The sequence below is a fragment of the Carcharodon carcharias genome, chromosome 10, assembly GCF_017639515.1.
Source record: "Carcharodon carcharias isolate sCarCar2 chromosome 10, sCarCar2.pri, whole genome shotgun sequence".
In the NCBI taxonomy this organism is placed as follows: domain Eukaryota; kingdom Metazoa; phylum Chordata; class Chondrichthyes; order Lamniformes; family Lamnidae; genus Carcharodon; species Carcharodon carcharias.
In genome coordinates this window covers 75,000,990-75,012,246 of record NC_054476.1, presented here as the reverse complement: position 1 = coordinate 75,012,246, position 11,257 = coordinate 75,000,990, and positions in this window count along the sequence as shown.

Sequence of the window (11,257 nt, the reverse complement as noted above, 5' to 3'; positions counted from 1 at the left end):
CATTCACAGATTGTCATTCGCAGTGCACCATTCAGAGAGTTTAATTTACAATGCTTCATTCACAGAATATAATTGACAGGGCCCCATTATGGGAGCATCTTTCACACTGCATCATTCACAGAGCCTCATTCACAGTGACAGTCACAATGCACCATTCACAGTGCACCATTCACAGAGTGTCATTTACTGTGCGTCATGCACAGAGCATATTTGACAGAGCCTCATTCACAAGCATCATTCACAGAGCATCATTCATGAGCATCATTTACAGAACATCATTCACACAGTGTCATTCACAGAGCATCATTCGCAGTGCATCTTTCATAGTGCGACATTCAGAGAGCGTCATACAAAAGGCGTTATTTGGAGAGAATCATTCCCCGAATATCATTCACAGTGTGTTTTACACAGAGTGTCATTCACAGTGTCAATCAGAGAGTGTCATCCTCAGAGTTACATTCACAGAGCCTCACGAGCAGAGCGTCATTCACAGAGCGTCATTCACACAGTGTCATTCACAGAATTTTATTCACAGTGCCCCATTCACAGTGCATCAGTCACAGAATGTCATTCACAGTGCACCATTCAGAGTGTCATTCACAGTGTACCATTCACAGAGTGTCATTCACAGAGTGTCATTCACAGTGCACCATTCCCAGTGTGTCATTCATAGTGCCCCATTCACAGTGTGTCAGGCAAAGGGTGTGATTCACAGTGCGTCATTCTCAAGTGTCATTCATAGTGCGCCATTCACTGACCCTGTCATTCACAGATTGTCATTCACAGTGCACCTTTCACCGAGTGTCATTCACAATGCGCCATTCACAGAACTTCATTCACAGTGTACAATTCTGAGAGTTTCATTTACAATGCTTCATTCACAGAGCATCATTCACAGCGCACCATTCACAGAGAGTAATTCACATTGCAGCATCACTGTGTGTCATTCACAGAGTGCCATTCACAGAGCACCATTCACAGAGTATCATTTACAGAGTGACATTCACAGAAGGTCATTCACAAAGAGTCATTCACACTGCAGCATTCACAGTGTGTCGTTCACAGAGTGTCATTCACAGTGCATCATTCACAGACTGTAGTTCACTGATTGTCATTGACCGTGCGCCATTGATAGAGTGTCATTCACAGAGAATCATTCACAGTGCAGCATTCACAGTGTGTCATTCACAGACCCACATTCAAAGTGCATCAGCCACAGAGTGTCATTAACATTGCACCATTCACAGAGTATCATTCACAGCATGTCATTCACAGAGCGTCATTCACAGTGCAGCATCACAGTGTGTCATTCACAGTGCCCCATTCACAGAGCATCATTCAGAGATTGTCATTCACAGTGCACCATTCACAGAGCATCATTCATAGTGCACCATTCACAGAGTGCCATTCACAGTGCACCATTCAGAGAGTGACTTTCACAGTGCACCATTCACAGAGTGTCATTTACAGTGCGTCATTCACAGAGCTTAATTCACAAAGCAACTTTCACAGTGCATCATTCACAGATCGTATTCACAGAGTGCCATTCACAGTGCACCATTCAGAGTGACTTTCACAGTGCACCATTCACAGAGTGTCATTTACAGTGCGTCACTCACAGAGCTTAATTCACAAAGCAACTTTCACAGTGCATCATTCACAGAGCGTCATTCACAGAGTGTCATTCGCAGTGCACCATTCATAGGTCATCATTATTCACAATACACCATTTGAAGAGTGTAATTCACAGTGCAACATTCACACAGTTTCATTCACCGAGTGTCATTCACAGTGCACCATTCAGACAGTGTCTTTCACAGTGCACCATTCACAGTGTCATTTACAGTGCATCATTCACAGAGCTTAATTCGCAAAGCAACTTTCACAGTGCATCATTCAAAGAGCGTCATTCACAGAGTGTCATTCGCAGTGCACCATTCATAGATCATCATTATTCACAATACACCATTTGAAGAGTGTAATTCACAGTGCAAAATTCACACAGTTTCATTCACAGAGTGTCATTCACAGTGCACCATTCAGAGAGTGTCTTTCACAGTGCACCATTCACAGAGTGTCATTTACAGTGCGTCATTCACAGAGCTTAATTCAGAAAGCAACTTTCACAGTGCATCATTTACAGAGTGTCATTCACTGCACAATTCTGAGAGTTTCATTTACAATGCATCATTCATAGTGCATCATTCACAGGCTGCCATTCACAGAGCATCGTTCACGGAGCATCATTCACAGAGCGTCATTCATAGAGCGTCATTCAGAGTGTCATTCACAGTGCATCATTCGCAGTGCTATTCACATGTGTCATTCACAGTGCATCATTCAGAGTGCGTCATTCACAGAATACCATTTAAAAAGTGTCATTCATAGAGTCTCATTCACTGTGCATCATTCGCAGTGTGTTATTCACAGACCATCATTCACAGCGTCATTCACAAAGTGTCATTCACAGAATGTCTTTCACAGAGCGTCATTCACAGTGCGTCATTAACATTGTGTCCGTCACAAAGCATCGCTTACTGTGCATCATTCACAGAACGTCATTCACATCGTCTCATTCTCAGAGCATCATTCACTCAGCGTCATTCACCTTGCATCATTCACAAAGCATTATTCACATAGCATCATTGTCAGCATATCTTGGACAAAGCACCACTCACAAAGTGTCTTTCACAAAATTTCATTCACAGAGCGTCGTTCACCATAGCGTCATTCCCAGAGCATCATTCACTGTGCCATTTAGAGAGCATCCTTTACAGAGTGTCATTCATAGAACGTCATTCACGGTGCGTCATTTTCATTGTGCCCTTCAAAATGTGTCACTCACAGTGCATCATTCACTGAATGTCACTCACAGGTTGTCATTCACAGAGTGCCGCTTAGAAAGCATAATTCATAGAGTGACATTCTCGCAGCATTATACACAGGAGTGTCATTCATAAAGAACTATTGACAGAGTGCCATTCACAGAGTGTCTTTCACAGTGTTTAATAAATGGAGTGTCATTCACTGTTCGTCATTCATTGAGCGCCTTTCACGAGCGTCATTCACAGAGTGTCATTTAGATAGCACCAATTACAGAGTGCCATTAACAGAGCATCTTTCACACTGTGTCATTTACAGAGCGTTATTCACAGAGCACCAATCACAGAGCATTAATAACAGAGCAACAATCACAGAGCATCATTCACAGGGAGTCATTCACAGATAGTGATTCACAGAGTGTCATTTAGATAGCGTCATTCAGAGAGTGACATTCACGGAGCTTTATACATAAGAATGTCATTCATAAAGCGCCAATCACAGAGTGCCATTCACAGAGCGTCTTTCACAGTATGTCATTTACCAAGAGTTATTCACAGATCACCATTCACAGAGCCTCATCCACAGAGTTTCATTCACAGGGCGTTACTCATTCAGTGTCATTCACCGTGCGTCATTCACACAGCATTATTCACAGAGCATCTTTGACAGTGTATCTTTCACAAAGCACCACTCACTAAGTGTATTTCACAGAGTGTCATTCACAGTGTGTCATTCACTGAGTGCCATTCACGGAGTGTCATTCACAGTTGTCATTCACAGAGCATCATTCAAAGAGCATCATTCATAATGTGTTATTCACAGTGCGTCATTCAAAGAGCATCATTCACAGTGCATCATTCACATTATTTAATTCACAGAAAGTTAATCACAGAGCATCATTCACAGAGCATCATCCACGGAGCGTCATACACAGAATGTCATTTAGATAGCGCCAATACCATAGTGCCATTAACAGAGCATCCTTCACACTGTGTCATTTACAGATCGTTATTCACAGAGCACCAATCACAGAGCGTTATTAACAGAGCACCAATCACAGAGTGTCATTCACAGAGTTTCATTCACAGATAGTGATTCACAGAGCATCATTCACAGAGTGTCATTTAGATAGTGTCATTCAGAGAGTGACATTCACGGAGCTTTATACATAAGAATGTCATTCATAAAGCGCCAATCGCAGAGTGCTATTCACAGACTATCTTTCACAGTGTGTCATTTACTGAGAGTTATTCACAGATCATCATTCATGGAGCATCTTCCACAGAGTTTCATTCACAGAGTGTCACTCATTCAGTGTCATTCACCGTGCGTCATTCACAGAGCATTATTCACAGAGCATCATTGACAGCATATCTTTCACAAAGCACCACTCACCAAGTTTCTTTCACAGAGTGTCTTTCACAGAGTTGTCATTCACAGAGTGCCATTCTCAGAGAGTCATTCACAGTGTGTCATTGACATTGTGTAATTTTGAAAGCGTCATTTATAGAGTGTCATTCACAGAGCATCATTCAAAGAGCAACATCCGCAGTGTGTTATTCACAGTGCGTCATTCACAGAGCATCATTCACAGTGTGCTATTCACATTGTGTCACTCACAGAAGGTTACTCACAGAGCATCATTCACAGAGCGTCATTCACAGAGCGTCATTCACAGTGCATCATTCACAATGTGTCTGCCACAGAGCGTCACTCACAGTGCATCATTCACAGAACATCATTCACAAAGTGTCATTCACAGAATGTCATTCACAAAGCGTTAATCACAGTGCATCATTCACATTGTGTCCGTCACAGAATGTCACTTACTGTCCATCACTCACAGAACGTCATTCACATCGTGTCATTCACAGAGCCTCGTTCACAGAGTGTCATTTAGTAAGCGTCATTCATAGAGTGGCATTCACGGAGCATTATACACACGAGTGTCATTCATAAAGCTCCATTCATACAGGGCCATACACAGATTCTCATTCACATAGCGTCATTCCCAGAGCGTCATTCACAGAGCATCATACACAGAGCGTCATTCACAGAGTGACATTTAGAAAGCATCATTCATAGAGTGACATTCACGGAACGTTATACACATGAGTGTCATTCATTAAGCGCCAATCACAGAGTGCCATTCACAGAGTGTCATTCACAGAGTTTCATTCACATTGTGTCATTCAGTGTCTCAATCACAGAGTGTCATTCACAGTGCATCATTTACAAATCATCATTTACAATGCGTCATTTCCAGAGAGTCAATCAAAGAGCATCACTCACAGAGCATCAATGACAGAGCATCACTCACAGAGCATCAATCACAGAGTGTCATTCACTGAGCATCAATCACAGAGCGTCACTCACAGAGCATCAATCACAGAGTGTCATTCACAACGCGTGAGTCAGAGAGCTTCATTTAGAGCATCATTCACAGTGTCATTAACCAAGTGTCATTCACACACCACCATTCACAGAGCATCATTCCTGGAGCAACATTCATGGAGCGTCATTTAGAGAACGTCATTCACAGTATCATTTACAATGTGTGATTCACAGTGCGTCATTTGCAGACCATCATTCACATACAAGTGTCATTTACAGAGTATCATTTTCAGAGTGTCATTCACAGTGTTACATTCACAGAATGTCATTCACAGAGTCCCTTTCACAAGCTTCATGCACAGAGTGTCATTCACAGATTGTCATTCTCAGAGTGAGATTTACAGAGTGTCATTCACAGAACATTATTCACAGAGTGCCATTGACAGGGTACCTTTCACAAAGCGGCATTAACAAAGTATCTTTCACAGTGCGTCAATCACAGTGCATTATTTACAGACTGTCATTCACAGAGTATCATACGGGGGTGTCATTCACAGGCTGCCATTCACAGTGCGTCATTCACAGAGCATCATTCACAGACCATCATCCCCACAGTGACATTCACAGAGTGTCATTCAGAGAGAATCATACCCCGAACATTATTCACAGAGCGTCATTTAGATAGCATCATTGACAGTGCGTTATTCATAAAGCGTCATTCTCAGAGTGTCATTCACAGAGTATGCTTCAGAATGCGCCATTTTCAGTGCATCACTACAGAGTGTCATTCACAGAGCATCATTTAGAGATTCTCATTCACAGTGCATCATTCACACTGTGTCATCTGAAGAGTGTCATGCACAGAGCATCATTCACAAATCATCATTTACAAAGCGTCATTTCCAGCGAGTCAATCACAGAGCGACACTCATAGGGCATCAATCACAGAGTGTCACTCACAGAGCATCATTCACAGAGCGACATTCACAATGCATGATTCAGAGAGCTTCATTTACAGAGTGTCATTCACAGTTTCATTAACCAAGCGACATTCACAGAGAGTCACTCACAGAGTGTCATTTACAGAGTGTGATTCACAGTGCATCATTTGCAGAGCATCATTCCCATTGCATCATTCACACTGCCATTTAGAGTGTCCTTCACAAAGTGTCATTCACGCAGCATCATTCACAGTGCCATTTAGAGAGTGTCATTCACGCAGCATCATTCACATTGCCATTTCGATAGTGTCATTCACAAACAGTCATTCACAGAAAGTCATTCACAGTGAGTCATTTACAGGCTGTCATTAACAGAGTGACATTCACTGGGCATCGTTCACAGTGATTCATTTACAGATGGTCATTAACAGAGCAACATTCACTGAGCATCATTCACAGTGTGTCATTCACAGAGTTTCATTTACACAGGTCCGTTCACAGATCGTCATTCATACAGCGTACTTCCCAGAGAGTCATTTCGAGAGCATCATTCCCAGAGCATCATTCATAGAGCCTCATTCACAGTTCCATTTAGAGAGCATCATTCACAGTGTCATTCACAGGGCATCTTTCATAGTGTGTCAAATTACAGAGTGTGATCGGCAATGCATCATTCAAAGGGTGTCATCAACAGAGCATTATTCGCAAAATGCACCATTCACAGGAGATCAGTCATAAAGCCCCATTCACAGTGTGTCATTTACTGAGCATTATTTGATATGCACCACTCACAGAGTGTCATTTACAGAGCATCAATCACAGAGTGTCATTTGCACAGCACATTTACAGAGAGTCATTCACAGAGTGTCATTTTCGGAGCGTCATTCACAGAGCACCATTCACAGTGTGTCTTTTATTGAACGTTATTCAAAGTGTAACACTCACAGACTGTCATTCACAGTGAGTCATTTACAACCTGTCATTAACAGAGCAACCCACCGAACATCATTCGATGTGTCATTTGCACGAGGCCATTCACATATCGTCATTTACATAGCATTATTCTCAGACCGCCATTTAGAGAGCATCATTCACAGTGCGTCGTTCACAGAGCATAATTCACAGAGCCTCATTCACAGACTGTCATTCTCAGATCATCAATTACAGAGTATCATTCACAGAGTGTCATTCACAGAGTGTCATTCCCAGATTTGCAATTACAGAGTGTCATTCACAGAGTGTCATTCACAGAGTGGCATATACAGAGTGTGATCAGCAGAGATTATTCACAGAGTGTCATTTACGGTGCGTCATTCATAGAGAGTCATTTACAGAGAGTCATTCATAGAGTGTCATTCACAGAGTGTCATTCACACAGGGCCAATCATACATCGTTATTCACAGAGTGACATTCACAGAGCATCATTCACAGAGTGCCATTTAGAAAGCGTCATTCACAGAGTGACATTCACGGAGCATCATACACAGAGTGTCATTCAAAAAGCACCATTCACAGAGTGGCACTCACCAGGTCGTCCTTCACAGCGTGTCACTCAGATGGTGTTATTCACAAAGCCCCATTCACTGTGTGTCATTCACACATGGCCATTCACAGATTGTCATTCACATAGTATCCTTCCTAATGAGTCATTTAGAGAGTGTTATTCCCAGAGCGTCATTCACAGTGCATCATTCACAAAGCCACATTCACAGGGTGTCATTGACAGGGCATAATTCATCAACTGTCATTACCAGAGCATCATCATCAGAGTGTCATTCAGAAAACGTCACTCTGAGAGCATCATTTACAGACGTTCATTAACAGAGCGACATTCACTGACCAACATTCACAGAGTGTAATTCACAGAGTATCATTCACACAGGGTCATTCACAGATTGTCATTCACAAAGCGTCACTCCCAGAGCATCATTCATACAGCATCATTCCCAGAGCATCATTCACAGAGCATCATTGACAAAGTGTCATTCACAGGGCGCCATTCACAGACTGTCAGTTACAGAGCGTGATTGACAGTGCACCATTCACAGAGTGTCATCAACAGAGCATTATTCATACAGCGTCATTCTCAGAGTGTCATTCACATAGGGTCATTCACAGATTATCATTCACATAGTGTCCTTCCCAGAGCGTCATTTAGAGGTCATCATTCCCAGAGCATCATTCACAGAGTGTCATTCACAAAGCCCCATTCACAGAGTGTCATTATTGGAGTGTCATTCACATTTTGTCATTCACAGAGTGTCACTGACAGAGCGTAATTCACCGACTGTCATTCCCTGAGCATCATCTTCAGAGTGTCATTCAGAAAGTGTCATTCACAGTCTGTCATTAACAGTGAGTCATTTACAGATGGTCATTAACAGAGCAACATTCACTGAGCGTCATTCACGTAGTGTCATTCACAGAGTATCATTCACACAGGGCCATTCACAGATCATCATTACCATAGCGTCATTCCCAGAGAGTCATTTCAAGAGCGTCATTCACAGAGCATCATTTTTAGACCATCGTTCACAGATCGTCATTCATTGACCGTAATTGACCGACTGTCATTCCCAGAGCATCATCTTCAAAGTGTCATTCAGAAAGCATCATTCAGAGAGCATCATTCACAGTAAGTCATTTACTGACGGATATTAACAGAATGACATTCACTGAGCATTACACACAGTATGTCATTCACAGAGTGTCATTCACATAGCATCCTTCCCAGAGCGTCATTTCACAAAACCCCATTGCCAGAGTGTCATTCAGAGACAGTCATTCACAGGTTGCCATTCACCGAGCATCAATCACAGAGTGTTATTCACAGGGGGTCTTTCACTGTGTGTCATTTACAGAATGTGATTCACATGTCTTTCACAGAGTGTCATTCAAAGAGCATCATTCTCACAGAACAATTCACAGATCATCATTCATAGAGCGTCATTCATAGGGCGTCATTCACAGAATGTCATTCACACAGGGCCATTCACAGATTGTTATTCACAGATCGACATTGACAGAACATCATTCACAGGGTGCCATTTAAAAGTGCCATCCACAGAGCATCATAGAGTGTCATTCAAAAAGCGCCATTCACAGAGCGTCTTTCACAGCGTGTCACTCACAGAGCAACATTCAGAGAGCCCCATACACAGTCTGTCATTCACAGTGCGTCATTCACAGAGTGCAATTCACAGAGCCTCATTCACAGAGCACCATTCGCAGAGCGTCATTCACAGAGCACCATTGGCAGAACATCATTCCCAGATCGTCATTTACAGAGCGTCATTCCCAGAGCATCATTCACAGCGTGTCTTTTAGAGAGCATCGTTAACAGAGCGTCACTCATGGAGCGTCATTCACAGAGAGTCATTCACAGAACATCATACACAGAGCATCGTTCACAGAGTGTCATTCACAAAACCCCATTCGCAGAGTGCCATTCACAGAGTATCATTTCTGAAGTGTAATTCACAGAGCACCAATCACACTGTGTCTTTTACTGAGCATTATTCAAAGTGAACTACTCACAGAGTGTCATTCGCAAAGATTCAAACACAAGTGTCACTCACAGAGCGTCAGTCACAGAATGTAATTCACTGGCTTTCATTCTCAGATCATCATTTTTAAAGTGTCATTCAGATAGCATCATTTACAGGGAGTAATTAAAAGAATGACATTCACTGAGCATCATTCACAGAATGTTATTCACAGTGTGTCATTCACAGAGTGTCATTCACACATGGCCATTCGCAGATCGTCATTCACAAAGCGTGAATCACAGAGCGTCATTTCCAGACCGTCATTTAGAGAACGTCATTCATAGAGTGTCATTTATATAGTATCATTCATAGAGCACCATTCACAGTGCGCCATTCATTGAGCATCATTCCCAGATCGACATTTACAAAGCGTCATAACAAGAGCATTATTCACAGAGCGTTATTCATGGAGCATCACTCACAGAACAGGGTGTTCTTCACAGTGTGTCATTTACAGAACAGGATTCACAGTGCATCATTCACAGAGCATCATCATCAGAGCATTATTCATAGAGCATCATTCACAGAGTGTCTCTCACACAGGGCTATTCACAGATAGTCATTCACATAGGGTCCTCCCCAGAGAATCATTTAGAGGGCATCATTCCCAGAGCATCATTCACAGATCGTCATTCGCAGGGTGTCAATCACAGACCGTCATTCAGAATGAATCATTTACAAACGTTCATTAACAGGGCAACATTCACTGAGTGTCATTCACAGAGTGTAATCCACACAGGGCCATTCGCAGATCATCATTCACATAGAATCATTCCCAGAGCATCATTTACAGAGCGTCATTCGTGGAGCATCATTCGCAGAGCGTCATTCCCAGATCATCATTTAGAGAGCATCATACCCAGAGCATGATTCCCAGAGTGCCTGTTAGGGTGTGTCATTCCCAGGGCAATATTCACATTGTGTCATTCACAAAAAGTCATTCACAGTGCATCATTCCCAGAGCATCATTCACAGAGTGCCCTTTAGGGAGCGTCATTCACAGGGCATCATTCACAGAGCGTCATTCATGGAGCGTCATTCACAGATTATCATTTGGAGAGCATCATTCCCAGAGCATCATTCACAAACTCACCATTAGCTCTGAAGAAGAGTAAAAGGGACTCAAAAAGTTTACTCTGTCTTTCTCTCCACTGGTGCTGGTAGACTTGCTGAGCTTTTCCAGCATTTTCTGTTCTTGTTGGTGATCAATGGGTTGTGAAGGTGTGGCCTACACTCCACCTGGAAAGCACTGCCTGAGAATGTGCTGAAGGCAGGCTCAATCAGGGGTATTCAAAAGGGAGTTGGATTATCATTTGCAAAAAGAAAAATGTGCACAGCTCCAGAGAGAAGACAGGAGGATGGCACAAGGAGAATTACTCCTTAAGACAGCCAATATGGACAGACTGAATAGCCTCCTTCAGGTCTGTAACCAGTCTATGATTCTATGCTCTATTTTTTTTCCTCACCCTGTCGGAAAGGAAATGACATGCATTTATCCATCAATCACAACCTTGGAATACCCAAACACTCTACAGCCCAGGAAGTGCATGCTTAAAGTGCAGTCACCGTTGGAATGTAGGAAGAGTGACTGCAAGGCGATATGTAAAACA